The sequence below is a fragment of the Lithobates pipiens genome, unplaced genomic scaffold, assembly GCF_037356315.1.
Source record: "Lithobates pipiens isolate NorthernLeopardFrog02 unplaced genomic scaffold, aLitPip1_a1.2 Scaffold_13, whole genome shotgun sequence".
NCBI lineage: Eukaryota > Metazoa > Chordata > Amphibia > Anura > Ranidae > Lithobates > Lithobates pipiens.
Window position 1 is genome coordinate 136819239 of NW_027507718.1, and position 15626 is coordinate 136834864.

Sequence of the window (15626 nt, forward strand, 5' to 3'; positions counted from 1 at the left end):
AGAGCTGGGACCAATGTAACAAAGGCTACCATCAGTAACACAATAAGCTGCCAGGGACTCAGATCCTGCAGTGCCAGACGTGTCCCCCTGCTTAAGCCAGTACATGTCCAAGCCCATTTGAGGTTTGCTAGAGAGCATTTGGATGATCCAAGAGGATTGGAGAATGTCATATGGTCTAATTAAACTAAAGTAGAACTGTTTGGTAGAAACACAACTCATCGTGTTTGGAGGAGAGAGAATGCCAAGTTGCAACCAAAGAACACCATACCTACTGTGAAGCATGGGGGTGGCAACATCATGCTTTGGGGCTGTTTCTCTGCAAAGGGAACAGGACGACTGATCCGTGTACATGAAAGAACGAATGGGGCCATGTATTGTGAGATTTTGAGTGCAAACCTCCCATCAGCAAGGGCATTGAAGATGAAACGTGGCTGGGTCTTTCAGTATGACAATGATCCCAAACACATTGTCCGGGCAAGGAAGGAGTGGGTTTGTAATGCCGCGTACACACGTAGCCAACTATCCGACGGACTTGGTCCGGCGGACTCCCCGCCGGACTGTCCGTCTGACTTTCAGAACGGGCTACTTGACCACACGTGGCACTTTTTCAGCAGACTAATACGACGTACTAAGTCCGCCGTACTTTTTAAATGAACGGACTCGCCCACACACGCGGAGGAAAGTTCGCTCAATTTGAGCGTGTCTCCAGGTAGGCGGGGCCTGCGAATGAGACGTCGCTGGTCCCGCTAACCTGGTATGGACTTAAAGGGGAACCCCAACGCCGAAAAAAATCGGCGTGGGGGTCCCCCCCAGGTCCACATCAGACCCTTGTCTGAGCACCCTACCCGGCCGGCCAGGAAAGGGGGGGACGAGCGAGCGCCCCCCCTCCTCAGCCGTACCAGGCCGTGTGCCCTTAACATGGGGGGTGCCTTGGGGAAAGGGGGGCCGCGCCCCCCCCCACCCCAAAGCACCTTGTCCCCATGTTGATTAGGACAAGGGCCTCTTCCCGACAACCCTGGCCGTTGGTTGTCGGGGTCTGTGGCCGGGGGCTTATCGGAATCCGGGAGCACCCTTTAATAAGGGGGCCCCCGGATACCGGCCCCCCACCCTATGTGAATGAGTATGGGGTACAACGTACCCCTACCCATTCACCTGTGAAAAAAGTAAAAAAAAAACACAACACAGGGTTAAAATAGTTTATTGCACAGCTCCGGGGGTCTTCCGTCTTCAGGGGTCTTCTCGCCGGACTCCTCCGCTATCTTCTGCTAGCTCTTTTGCTAGCGGAGGAGCCCGGCTTTCTTCCTCCCACCGGCCTCTTCTTCCAACTTCGGGGGTCTTGTCCCCCTCTTCGGTTCTTCTGCCGGGCCACCACGCCTTCTTCTAGCTCTTTTACAGGTGGTGGCCCGGTCTTCTGTCGCCGCCTTCTGTTCTTCTGCAGACTCAGACAACCAACGGCCAGGGTTGTCGGGAAGAGGCCCTTGTCCTCATCAACCTGGGGACAAGGTGCTTTGGGGTGCAAGGCACCCCCATGTTGAGGGCACGCGGCCTGGTACGGCTCAGGAGGGGGGGGCGCTCGCTCGTCCCCCCCCTTTCCTGGCCGGCCGGGTAGCGTGCTCGTTCAAGGGTCTGATGTGGACCTGGGGGGGGGACCCCCACGCCGATTTTTTCGGCGTTGGGGTTCCCCTTTAAGTACATACCAGGTGGCGGGGCCAGCGATGCATCCTTCACGACCTGGAGACGTGCAAAAAATGAGCGGAGTTTTCTCCAGGCGGGAAAAGTCTGTTGAATTCGAAAGTACGGCGGACTTGCATACGCACGGCCGGATTGTCTGCCAAAATGCAAGTCCGGCGGGAAGATTGGAGTGCAAAACTACTTTCTAAGTCCACCGTACTTTCAGGTAAAAAAAAGTACGCCGGAGGCTACACACGGGGGGGATTGTCCGGCGGACTTGAGTTTGCTGGACTTTTCCACCCGATTGTTTGATTGTGTGTACGCAGCATAAGAAGTGTTTCAATGTCCTGGAGTGGCCTAGCCAGTCTCCAGATCTCAACCCCATAGAAAACCTTTGGAGGGAGTTGAACATCTGTGTTCCCCAGTGACAGCCCCAAAACATCACTGCTCTAGAGGAGATCTGCATGGAGGAATGGGGCAACATACCAGCAACAGTGTGTGACAACCTTGTGAAGACTTACAGAAAATGTTTGACCTCTGTCATTGAAAACAAAGGATATATAACAAAGTATTGAGATGAACTGTTGATATTGACAAAATACTTATTTTCCACCACAATTTGCAAATAAATTCTTTCAAAAAAACAGCCAATGTGATTGTCTGGATTTGTTTCCACATTTTGTCTCTCGTAGTTGAGATATACCTATGATGACAATTACAGGCCTCTCTCATCTTTTTAAGTTGGAGAACTTGTGCAATTGGTGGCTGACTAAATACTTTTTTTGCCCCACTGTATAAACTGATAACTACTAGAGGTGCACCAAATGAAAATTTTGGTGCCAAAACAGAAAATGCAGGATGTACGTGGCTGAAAATCGAAAATTACAGTTTTTAAAAAATATATACAGTTTTATATATAATTGTATTATATTCTACTTTTTAATTAATATCATGAACCTAAAGGAATATGAATTTATTGTCAGCCATTATCAGCACCTTTAGGCCAAGAAAAGTACAAGAAAAATGCATCCCTTTAAAATCTATGTAGGTCTCCACGCCATTGCCAAATGTTTTCAGTTTTTTTCTTTTTTTAGTGGAAGGGAAAGTGAGGGAAGCACGGTTTTATGTAGTTAGGTAATAATTTAACTCATTATTTCTACCAAGAATGTAGCTGTATTTCTGTTGCTCTGTAGACCCTTATAACTTTGCCCATACCTGTATAACTTTCCAATCTTATGGATCCTCAATCCACACCAAGAGCGGAAGGATGAATTCCCCCTGGACTACAGCACCGCCAGCTGTCAGAATACCTGAATGGTGCCTGCATCTGATTGGATACTTGGGCTGTTTAGATGTCAGATTTCTAAGGTTTCTTTGACAAAAGTCGACCGAACAATTCTCAAGCCAAATTTCAAATAGTGTATGGCCAGAGGCTGTAACTAAAAAATCCCAGCAACTCCAAAATAGTTAAAGTGGTAGCAAACCGCACCTTTTTTTTCTTTCTTTCTTTTAAACCCTGCAAGGTAAAGGCATATAATATGCTAATATGCATGGCATACTAGCACATTATGAAATACTTACCTTAGAACGAGGCCCTCCAGCGATGTGCTGTCACCAAATCCATCTTCACCCGGTCTTCCTTACAGGTTTGCATCCTCCAGCCATCTGATTGACCGCACCGTAATGATGTCACTCCCGTGCATGCATGTGGGAGTCCCGGACTGTGGCATGGAGCTCTGAAGGGACAGCACAGGTACATGATGTGTGCCGCGCAAGTTTAGAAGATATACATTTCATGTACCAACTGTAGGTACAGTGAATATGAAAATTGATTAATCCTGATGTACTGATGGCCTATATAATTTCTTGAGGCCCTAAACTGCTAGGACAATACAACTATCTCCAAATGACCGCTTTTTGGAAAATAGTCTGAGGTATTTAGTAAGAGGCATGGCAAGTTTTCTGAAGTAGTAATTTTTTTTTCATGTGAAGAAATTAAATACAATTGTTTTTTCTTTATTTTTCACATATTTTTTTTTTTTTTTTTTTACATAGGGTCACCAGTGCAGTTCAACGTCATCATATGACTGGTGTGGCGGTGATCGGGTATACTGACTTGGTGACATTATGTTAAAAAAAAAAAATAATAATTTTATTTTTTTAAACACCTTACTTTCTTTAAAAAAATTTTTTTACATACTGTCACCAGTGTTGTATAGTGTCACCATAGTGACACTGTACAACTCTGGGGGGGGGGGGACTCTGGGATTTGAACACTATTATTGCTTATAGCAGTTATGGCTACTGTTATAAGCAACAGTTTTATTGTAATGAATGGCTTTCATTCATGACAGCTGGCCTACTTTTGTGATGCTGTGATTGGCTACAGCCAATCACAGGGTACAAAGTGCCAGGTACCGTGCAATAGCTGTGGGCCAATCACACATTGCAACAGTAAGCATGCTGTCATGAATGGAAGCCATTCATGGCAATTTTGCTTACGTTATACTCATGTAATCACTAGAATTGGTACTGAGCACCATGATCCGCTGTGTCCATCAAACACTGTGGTTATGGAACTGTGCCGATTTGCTTGCTATGATGTACCAGTACGTTGCGGTGTCTGCAGCTGCCGCCCACTCGCAGTAAATTAATTGTGGGTGGGTGCCAAATAAGCTGTTCAGACACAGTTGCAGAAAGGGGGTTAAGACAAACCATTTAACAATGACAGGGGTGCTTACAATTAGCATTTAATTTATGTAAAACCGTTATCCCAAAAACAGTTGCTGTAATTACTTGTAAAATATTATCTGGAGTTCAGCTTCAATTTGTTAGTCAATTCACCCTCTACCCAGACTGACAATACTGCTGTCCAAAAGGTACTACTTCATCCAGAATGCAGACACCGTAAGACAGAAAGTGTGTTATTGTCTGGATCACCAGATAAAGTAAAGGGGAAAAAAAAGAAAACAGATGCAACCACAACTTGTTATGAGAAAACCATGTAGAACACACTGCTGATTCTCTTCCTGAAAAAAAAGACTCATAAAAACCTTTTTCTTTGATCTAAATTGAGGGATAGAGCTTTCGGATTTCATACCATTAGTTACACTGCTACCTACAAGAGGATCCAGGCACTAAACACAGTTCAAGGGGCCAGTCCACAATAAGCTACAACACCACCCCTACCAAGCATGAAGTAGCAGAACAACAAAAAAAGGGGACTAAGTCCCTATCATTGAGAGACACAAACCATGAGACATCCAAATGCAGTCCTAAATGAAGGATGGACAAGGACATCACAAACAAAACAAGGGTAAAAACTTGCTGGATAAGAGCTTTTAGGGAAGTCACAGATCTGTCTAAACCAGAGGTCTCCAACCTGTGGGCCTCGGCCCAACACCGGCTGTGTATCCTCTGCTGCCGGGGCGCAGAGACAATAAATGTTCTGCTCTTACTTACAGGGGCACAAAGGCTGCTACACAGAGGTGCAGCCGCGACCCAACACCACCTTATCCTTGTGGATAACCAGATAGGGCGACTTGCAGGATAAGGCCGCCAGCTCCGAAACGCTCCTGGCCGATGTGATGGCCACTAGAAAGACCATGGGAAAGAGTCAACAGGGGAAACTCTGATATTTTTAAATGGCGGTTTTTGAAGCGCCGATAATACCAGGTTCAGATCCCACGGGGGTAACGGTGGACACACCGGAGGGACTACATGTCCTTCCGATTGAGACGGGAGGCCAGAAGATCCACATCTGGTGTGCCCCACCGCAGGCACAGTAGCCTGAACACCTCCGAATGCAACGCCCATACTCCTGGGTCCAGCATCTGATGACTTACATAGTCCGCCTGCCAATTCTCCATACCCGGGATGTAAATGGCCAACAGGGTCGGTACATGTCGCTCTGCCCACCGAAGTATTTGAGCGACCTCCCATGCAGCGGCTGAGCTTCTTGTTCCTCCTTGGTGATTGACGTATGCCACTGCAGTGGCATTGTCTGACTGGATCCTGATTGTACGCCCTTGCAGTCAGAGGCATAGCCTGATAGCTCTCAGATCGAGCGGATTGATCGGCAACTTGGATTACTCCATCGACCAAAGGCCCTGGGTTGACTGAACTCCCATCACTTCACCCCAGCCGAATAGGCTGGCGTCCGTTGTGATCACTGTCCATTTCAGAGGTAGGAACAACTTCCCAGACCGGGGACCTCAGCCACCAGATCAGGGAACCCCTGACTAACTGGCTCACCTGGATCTGTCGATCCAGGGACAACGGAGATTTGTCCCACTTTGCCAAGATCTCCTTCTGCAGGACTCTGGTGTGGAACTGGGCATATGGTACTGCCTCGAAGGAGGCCACCATGAGTCCCAGGACTCGCATACAGAAACGCAACGACGATCACTTGCGGATCATCAGCAGTTTTTCCGTGGCTCTGAGAGTCTGCAGCTTGTCTGAATGGAGAAACACTCTCTCTCTTCCCTGGAGTCCCACAGCAAGCCTACAGTGCCTTGCGAAAGTATTCAGCCCCCTTGAACTTTTCAACCTTTTGCCACATTTCAGGCTTCAAACATAAAGATATAAAATTTTAATTTTTTGTGAAGAATCACCAACAAGTGGGACACAATTGTGAAGTGGAACGAAATCTATTGGATATTTTAAACTTTTTTAGCAAATAAAAAACTGAAAAGTGGTGCATGCAAAATTATTCGGCTCCTTTACTTTCAGTGCAGCAAACTCACTCCAGAAGTTCAGCGAGGATCTCTGAATGATCCAATGTTGTCCTAAATGACTGATGGTGATAAATAGAATCCACCTGTGTGTAATCAAGTCTCTGTATAAATGCACCTGCTCTGTGATAGTCTCAGGGTTCTGAGGAAAAGCGCAGAGAGCATCATGAAGACCAAGGAACACCAGGTCCGTAATGCTGTTGTGGAGAAGTTTAAAGCCGGATTTGGATACAAAAAGAGTATCAGACCACTGCAAATCTACCAAGACCTGGCCGTCCCTCTAAACTTTCAGCTCAGACAAGGAGAAGACTGATCAGAGATGCAGCCAAGAGGCCCATGATCACTCTGGATGAACTGCAGAGAACTACAGCTGAGGTGGGAGAGTCTGTCCATAGGACAACAATCAGTCGTACACTGCACAAATCTGGCCTTTATGGAAGAGTGGCAAGAAGAAAGCCATTTCTCAAAGATATCCATAAAAAGTCTCGTCTAAAGTTTGCCACAAGCCACCTGGAAGACACACCAAACATGTGGAAGAAGGTGATGAAACCAAAATCGAACTTTTTGCTCACAATGCGAAACGATATGTTTGGCGTAAAAGCAACACAGCTCATCACCCTCAACACACCATCCCCACTGTCAAACATGGTGGTGGCAGCATCATGGTTTGGGCCTGCTTTTCTTCAGCAGGGACAGGGAAGATGGTTAAAATTGAGGGGAAGATGGATGCAGCCAAATACAGGACCATTCTGGATGAAAACCTGTTGGAGTCTGCAAAAGACCTGAAACTGGGATGGAGATTTATCTTCCAACAAGACAATGATCCCAAACATACAGCAAAATCTACAAAGGAATGGTTCACAAATAAACGTATCCGGGTGTTAGAATGGCAAAGTCAAAGTCCAGACCTGAATCCAATCGAGAATCTGTGGAAAGAGCTGAAAACTGTTCACAAACGCTGTTCACAAACGCTCTCCATCCAACCTCACTGAGCTCGAGCTGTTTTGCAGGGAAGAATGGGCAAGAATTTCAGTCTCTCTATGTGCAAAACTGATAGAGACATACCCCAAGCGACTTGCAGCTGTAATTGCAGCAAAAGGTGGCTCTACAAAGTATTAACGCAAGGGGGCCGAATAATTTTGCACGCCCCACTTAAAAAATTTTTATTAGTTAAAAAAAGTTTCAAAAATCCAATAGATTTCGTTCCACTTCACAATTGTGTCCCACTTGTTGGTGATTCTTCACAAAAAATAAAAATGTTATATCTTTATGTTTGAAGCCTGAAATGTGGCAAAAGGTTGAAAAGTTCAAGGGGGCCGAATACTTTCGCAAGGCACTGTAGGTACTCCAAATGCTGAGTCGGTACTATCATCGACTTTTTTAGGTTCAACAGCCACCCAAATTCTTGCAGGGTCTGCATGGTGATCGCCACATCCTCTTCTAACTCTGAGGTGGAAGAAGCTCTCAGGAGGAGATCGTCTAGGTAACCCACGATAGCGATCCTGCATTGCCGTAGCAACGCCAACACATGAGCCAATACCTTGGTAAAGACTCAGGGGGCTGATAAACCAAAAGGGAGAGCCACAAACTGGTAGTGGGCTTCCCCGACTGCAAATAGCAGAAACTTTTGATGCCGGAGGCATATGGGTATGTGCAGGTACGCATCCTGGATGTCTAAGGATGCCAGGGAGTCCCCTTGATGGAGTGCAGCGACTACTGAGCGAACTGATTCCATTCTGAACCTCTGCACTTTCACAAAGTGATTGAGGGCTTTTAGATCCAAGATTGTAGTTTCCAAGAAGGAAGGGGTACGTCCAAACAGGTTTGAGTAGAACCCCTGGAAACGTTCCGATTCCAGAACAGGTACAATCACCCTACGATTCAGCAGGTCCCTTACTGCCCCCAAAAGGGCCTCCCGGCTAGCCGGGAGTATGGGTATGCTGGAGGGGAAGAATCTGTTTGGTGGCCAAGAGAGAAACTATCTGATAGCTGTAGGAAATCAGATTGCAGACTCATTGGTCGGACAGTCAAGAGGACCACCGGGCTGCAAACTCCGGAAGGCAACCCCCACCCGACTCATGGGTGGGGGAAAACCTTCATGCGGTAGCACTTTTGTTTGCAGGCTTGTTAGGCTTGCGGTTCCAGGGACGTTTCTGTCCTTCCGTGGTTGTGCTGTCGGGCTGGGGACGTTTAGCCAAAGCTCCGGGTGGACAAAAAAGCCGTTTGTGCGTGGAAAAAGTGGGCTCTTGCCTACGGCGTGGCTCCTTAGCCTTCCTGGCCTGTAGGAACAGAGTACTCTTACCACCTGTGGCATTCTTAATAATGTTATCCAAAGAGGCTCCACAGAGCCGGTCGCCAAAGAAGGGAAGCTCCGTCAGGGCTTTTTTTGGATGCCTGGTCAGCAGGCCAGCATTTCAACCAAATCAGACGCCTCAGCACCACTGCTGACACTGAAGCCCTGGATAACAGAGGGAGGGTATCCAAACGTACTTAAGGCCTTGCACTAGTTGGTCTAGCTGCTAGTTCCACACCGACAGAAGAAGCCTGCTGTTCTCCCAATTCGTGGTGCAACAGTTTTGCCCACTCAGTGTCTGCGACGCAAGTGCGGATGCCAGTACTGGTCGCATGGTTGACCCCACAACCGTAAACAAGGAACGAGCCACTGCCTCGGTCTTCCTGTCCGAGGGATCCTTAAATGCAGGAGTCCCCTCTACCGGGATCGTGGTTACTTTATTTAACCTGGATACTGGGGGGTCCATGATCGGAGGAGCCAACCACTTTTTGAGAAGGCTGTCCTCAAAGGGGCAACGCACCACCATGTATTTGGGGACTGAAAAAGTCAGATACAGGAACACCTTAGGTGAATGGCTGGCTTACGGGACCCAAAAGGGACCGCTACATCAGCAGAGGGATCTGCTGGCTCCTGAATTTTCAGGGTATCACGCACAGCTGTGATAAGTGTTCCAACAAGCACTTTGTCGCGCACGGACCTGAAGGGGAACTCATCCTCACTGTCCGAACGGACCTGGTCAGCGTCATCTGAATGACAGAGCAGGGGTCACCAGCCTCGGCAGGGCACGAGCCTGAGTCAGAGCTCTCGCCAGAGAACGGGGGGGCAGGGGCCATTTTTTAGCACCTTGCGCCCACGCACCGCCTCCATCTTTGCAACGAACGAATTGAGGACTGCCGACAACGCGTCCAAGGGCACTGCGTTTTCCGCAGGCGAACCGGTTGCAATTGCCTGGATTTCGGGGGAAGAAATATCAGTTTCTAAAGCCATGCTGTCCCTACCCTGTCTGCCACCTGAAGGAGACTTAGGATAGTGATGGTCCCACCCTCCTTACTGCTGCTGGCTGAGGGGGGGAGGGACTCACCACCCTTACAGGTTATGCGCTGTCCAGCAAGTAGTGCCCATGTTCTCTGTCAGCTCCCAGGTGCAGAGGAATCCGCTCTGTGTCATTCAAAGCTGCTGCTAATGGCGCTGGAACCGCTCTGCAATGTGCTCAGGCTCAAAGAAAATGGCTGCCCAGCATCCAGCATAAGGACATAAAGCACTTGGAAAATGGCCGCTGGATTACAGGAACACATGCTGTCTCTAGGAAAGCTGCAAAAACGTGCTCAGGCTTCTAGAAAATGTCCGCCGGCGTCCAGTATAAGGACAAATCACAGGGAAAATGGCCACCGAGACACAGGAGAGCATGCTTTCCCTTGCCCATACCTAAGTTGGCAGTGATCAGCACTGAAGATATCGCAGGCACAGCCTCAAAGGCACCCCCAGGGACATGAAAAACACCACTCAGGACACAGCCAGCGCAGCCCCCCCCCCACGGGTGAGAGCCCCTGCACATGACACACACACCGCTAAGCAGCCACAGGCAGCATCCCCCACAGGGAGGGGGGGAGGGAAGATAGGGACAGGGAGAGAAGAGAGGGAGGTGAGGGACCCCCGAATCGACCTCCCAGGGAATGCCCAGCTGCTCAACCGAGGCAGGGAGACCTGTACTTACCAGTCCTGAAGAGCTGGGAGACATTCCATTACAGACCCACTCTCTGATCAGTACAGGGTGGCTGCTGAACTCGGCACACTGTGACGCAGACATCAGTAGCCCGGTCATATGTGCGCCCCGGAGCATAAAAGCTCACCGACTACCTCTGGAGCTGAGGTATGTCGTGGCCGGCCTAGCACTTAGCTGTGACCTGCACACGCTCGCCGGCCTGGAAAGACTACAAAGATAATAGTCTGTCATCCAGCTGGCTGTTGATAGCAGATCACAGGATCTTTCAACTTGTGCAAAAAGCAAAGCTTCTGCAGAAAAAAAACACGGACCGATGGGCCCGTCAGGGTTCCCAGGTCCTTCTCCTTCACTAGGCAAAATAAAACAGGCTGCAGTAGCATGCTGAGGGGTTGTTTCCTAAGGGACCGCCCCTTGGGCGTAACTAGAAAGTTCTAGTTTTATTATCACATGTTAACATGTAATTGCCTAGTCCTCTCCTGAAGGTGGCATAACAACCCAATGGTCTAAAGAGAGAAGCTGTGTCAGTCGTTGAATATAAGAGAAAATCCAATTTTCTCTTTAGTTCATCGATGGATACAGCGCTCCATTAATCTTGTATCTGTGGCTCTTGCGCTATCACTTTAAATAGTGTAGCTCAACTGCTGCAACACCGATTAGTAAATCTGTGACTAAAAAAAATAAATATCTTGACTATAGGGACATCCAAGAGCAGTGCCAAAAGAAAAATGAGGGGTGGGGGAAATAACCCAAGGCTAAGCACAAGAGCCCTAAGCGGGTCACAGGAGCTCAACCAGGACACAGAAGCCCAATCTGAAAGAAAAACAGTCCTGAAGAGGGAGCAGCCCCTCTTAAACAGCAGCCTGCCAGGGAAGCAGACGGGCAAATTTAGGTGCTGTCTGCTTAACAGAGCGCAGTGATTGATGAGTGAGATCTGCTCAGTGTGCTCTGATGCTGACTCATGCTGTCTTGGAGATTTCACACTGATCCAATAGTAATGAATCATATTGGACATTGGGAGGAAACCCAGCAGGTGAAGCATGGATTTAGATACAGCCTGGCTAATTAGCAGGGAAGGTGCCCCATTTCATGCTGGGCGACTCTTTATATTGTAAGAGCACATGGGCTTGGGGTTCCAGTCCACCCCACCTCTGAGGAGAGAGGTTCATGTGGGGAGGAGGCGGCTGCCTCTCCCCTGCGTGGAAGGCCATGGGGCCTCAGATCTGCAATCTGAGGCCCTGAAGCCTGCAAGCTCCAACCCAGGGTTCCTGTGCAAGCTGACTGAGGGAGAAAGTCGATGGATCTGGTCGTGTGTCACTGGTATAGAGAGTGAAGTTGGAAGGAGGCTACCAGCTGTTCCTGGACATTTTGTGAGTCCAGACCCTGAAGGGATTCTTGAGACTGTGTCTGTGGCTGAAATCTCCCTCCGGTCCTAGAAGTCAGCATACTGGGTGTGTGAGCTAAAGGACACACTGGCTAGTGTCTTGAAGACTTGTTTCCACAGAGTTCTCTCTGCTACAGAGGGACTTATTCTTCCATACAGACCCTGTATGGTTCAGCAAATCGTCTGCTTCCACAGCATTACAGAGAGAGTTGTCCTCGCTTGTGCATAGATAACTTGGAGTATCCTACTAATTCCCTCCTCCTATCCAAGTTCTTCTAATAAAATATAAAAACAAATCCCCTAGACTAGTTATTGGAGACAACAGTGTGTGCACCTGGCTGTGTGAAATACCGTGTAACTAACTGGGTGCAGGATAATCAGTGGGAAGCCCAGGGGACAAGTATTCCAGCAGTTCCTGCGGAAGCAGTGCTACAGTAGAATTTGGTGAAAGTATCCACCGACGACCAAGTGGCAGCCTTGCAAACCTGAGATATTGACGCTGGATGAGGGAAGACCCAGGAAGTACTGATCGCCCAAGTAGAAGGCGCCGTGACAGGGAAAGGAGGGACCTGACCTTTAATAGAATAGGCCTGAGTCACCTGTCTGATCCATCTGGAAGCGGCCAGACCTTTCCTTGGTCCTTGTGTAATCACAAAAAGCGAGTCTGACCCTCCGAAAGGACTCTGTGGCTGCCAGATACACCCGAATCGCTCGAACTACATGCAAGGCAAATACCCTGGGATGAGCTGGTTTGGGACACAAGGATGGCGCCACAATGTCCTCATTCAAATGGAAGTCAGAGACAACTTAGGTAGGAATGATGATCAGGCACAAAGAACCACCTTAACTCTGTGGACCACCAAATAGGGAGTACGACAGGATAATGCCGCCAACTCGAACACCCTACGGGCTGATGTAATAGCCACAAAGAATACCACCTTCTGGGAAATGTAGGAGTAGATGGAACTGGCAGTTGGGCTGTGAGCACCAATGATGGACAACAGCACAGCCGCTAGGAGGAGAAAAGCTCACCGGCAGCTAAGTGGACAGGCAGGTGGAAGCGCCTGATCGTGACGTTATCTGCTCGGGGGAACACTGATCCAAAACAAGGCTTGGTAAATGAGAGTGTGGATAAACCAGAAGTTGAGGGAGAGGATGCGGGGGTGGCTGCTGTCGTCCTGACAATGCATTTCGGGGCGTTAACTTGAAAAAGGGACATGCCCCAAAACACGTTGTCAGGACGACAGCAACCACCCCTGCATCCTCTCCCTCGGTTTGTGCTTCATCCACACTCATGTACTAAGCCTGTGCCGTCGAACATCATTGGTGCTCACAGCACAATGGTCAGTTCCATCTACTCAGCTCGACACCCATCTCTCCCCTCATAGCGAGTCCTGCTCATTGCAGATGAGGAGCTTAGCATGACCACCGCAGCACCATTCCATAGGGCTGGTTCATGCTCCATCACTTGCCAAGGTACTTTCACAGTGTCATCCACGCTGGCTAGCATTTCCACCTGTTTGAGGAGAGCTTTGCATGTTGTTTTTTTACCAAGTTATATTGCTATAATAAATGTTTTTGTGATTTTAAACTCATTGGTACAATTAAAAACAGTTTCTAGTGACTTTGTGCTCATTCGCTTCTTTTCAAATAGGAGTTTCCATTCAGCGCTTCTGGTTGTGGCTGTTTTTTTCTGAGTGTTTCTATTGTTTATTTCCGACATCAAAAGCCAACTTCAAAGCCATCAAAACCAGCGACTAAAGCAGGAAGGACGCTCAGCCCTTGGGACAACTGGTCCTCCCTGAGATGTAGTCCCCAGGGGAAGTTTATGGCCACCAGAATGACTGGAATTTGCCCTCAATTCTTTGCAGGAACCGCAGAATAAGCTTGAGAAGAGGAAGGTATTGGCCCCACAGTGCCACTAGGACGACTGCTGAGTCTACCACCAGAGGAACCCGTGACCTCATCATGAACCTCGGTAAGTTAATGTTGAACCAAACCTACTGAAGGAGGTACAAACAGGACTGTGAAAAACGGAACTGCCTTGAAGGTGGACACCACCAAACCCAGAACCTGTATGCAAGTCGGGAGAGAAGACTGTCTGCGTGACAGCAGCTTCCGAATCACAGCCTGTGGTTTCCGAAGTTTGACCAGAAGAAGGACCACCCTCGTCAACATTAAATTCAGAGTCAGACCCAGGTGATTCAATTTCCTGGACGGGGATGGGGGGGGACTTTGGGTAGTTCAGACATCACTCAAACCTTTGCAGGAATTATATCTGCACATGGAGACTTGAGGCCTAAAAAACCCTAAAGCGAACTCTGCCCCACTTGTTTGGTACATCCTTCCTGAGGACTGGTGATCAGAACTGGGCACCATACTCGCAATGTGGCTCAATCAGAGTTTTGTAAACTGGTAGAATTATAGTTTTATTTCTTGAGTAAATACCCTTTTTAATGCAAGATAATATTCTGCTGACCTTGCTTGCTTCAGCTTGGCATTGCATGCTATTGTTGAGTCTATGAACAACCAGGACCCCCAGATCCTTTTCCATCCTTTAGCGTTGCACCAGTATAGGATTTCATTTCAGCCAGGCCCTGATCCACAACAGTCTGGTCTGCCAGCCATAGTGGGCTCAATGGTTATAGCCAATAAGAGGAGGGGGCTCCCAGAGCAAGGTCCATCATCAAAGGGGAGTGATCGGAAACCGCTTTAAAGCGGAGGTCCACCCTAAAGTGGACCTTTCCGCTCATTGGAATCCTCCCCCCCCCTCCGGCGCCACAATTGGCACCATTCAGGGGGGAGGGGGGTGCAGGTACCTGTACAGTACAGGTATCTGCACCCACTTCCTGGATAGCTCTCTGCGGAAAGGGGCGTAGATTACGCCCCTTTCCGAAAGTCCCCCGCTGCCTGCTGGGAAACACACAGATCCCAGAGGCAGCGGGTCCATCCTAATTGCGCAGCACGACTCGCGCATGCGCAGTAGGGAACCCGGGAAATGAAGCCGAAAGGCTCCACTTCCTGATTCCCATACCCAAGATGGCGGCGGCAGCACCCGAGAGACGATTGAGAGATCGGCTTCGGGTGCTGACATCGCGGGCGCGCTGGACAGGTAAGTGTCACTATTTTAAAAGTCAGCAGCTGCAGTATTTGTAGCTACTGGCTTTTAAAAAAAAAAAAAACGTGCACTCCCGGCGGACTCCTGCTTTAAGGAGATATTTAACCTCAGTCAACATACTAACCATATCTGACGAGACTAGACATAAATCAATACGTGACTTTGTACCATGAGAATCAGATTGGCACGAGTACTCCTTCACATCCACATGTTTCCATCTCCAAGCCTCCACCAGGACAAATTGGGTCAGAAATAAAACCTAAGGGCGTGGGGGGTAGTGTAGAACAGCGGAACCTGTCAATGGAGTTGTCAAGAATGGTATTATAAATTACCCCCTATCAATTAAAGGTCCTCAGCAATTTCCAAGATTGTGCCCATCACTCGCTCAAAGAATTGTTGAGTAAAATGTGGTGGAACATACAGGCTAGTCACTGTGTATGGTTTACCAAGGAGTTTAAGCACTAGAATTGCAAAGCAGCCACCAGGATCTAGTTTGATGTATTTGATAGTGATAGCAGCTGATTTAGCTATAAGGATAGACCTACCCCAGGCATATCTGGAGCGTGAATAGCATATGCTATTTTTGTTCTTTTAAGGGCCATAACCCTGGAACCCTGTAGATGGGTTTCCTGGAGAAGGATCACATGCGGATGATGTCGTGTCAGATATTTAAACATTAGTGATTGTTTCACTTTGGAGTTAAGCAC

At 48.4% G+C, this 15626-nt stretch overlaps 1 protein-coding gene across 5 annotated transcripts in view; it reads right to left on the reverse strand.

Annotated features, from left to right (window-relative positions):
- Positions 1–15626, reverse strand: part of POLRMT (RNA polymerase mitochondrial) — a 304233-nt gene that overhangs the window by 23583 nt on the left and 265024 nt on the right. The window lies entirely within an intron of this gene.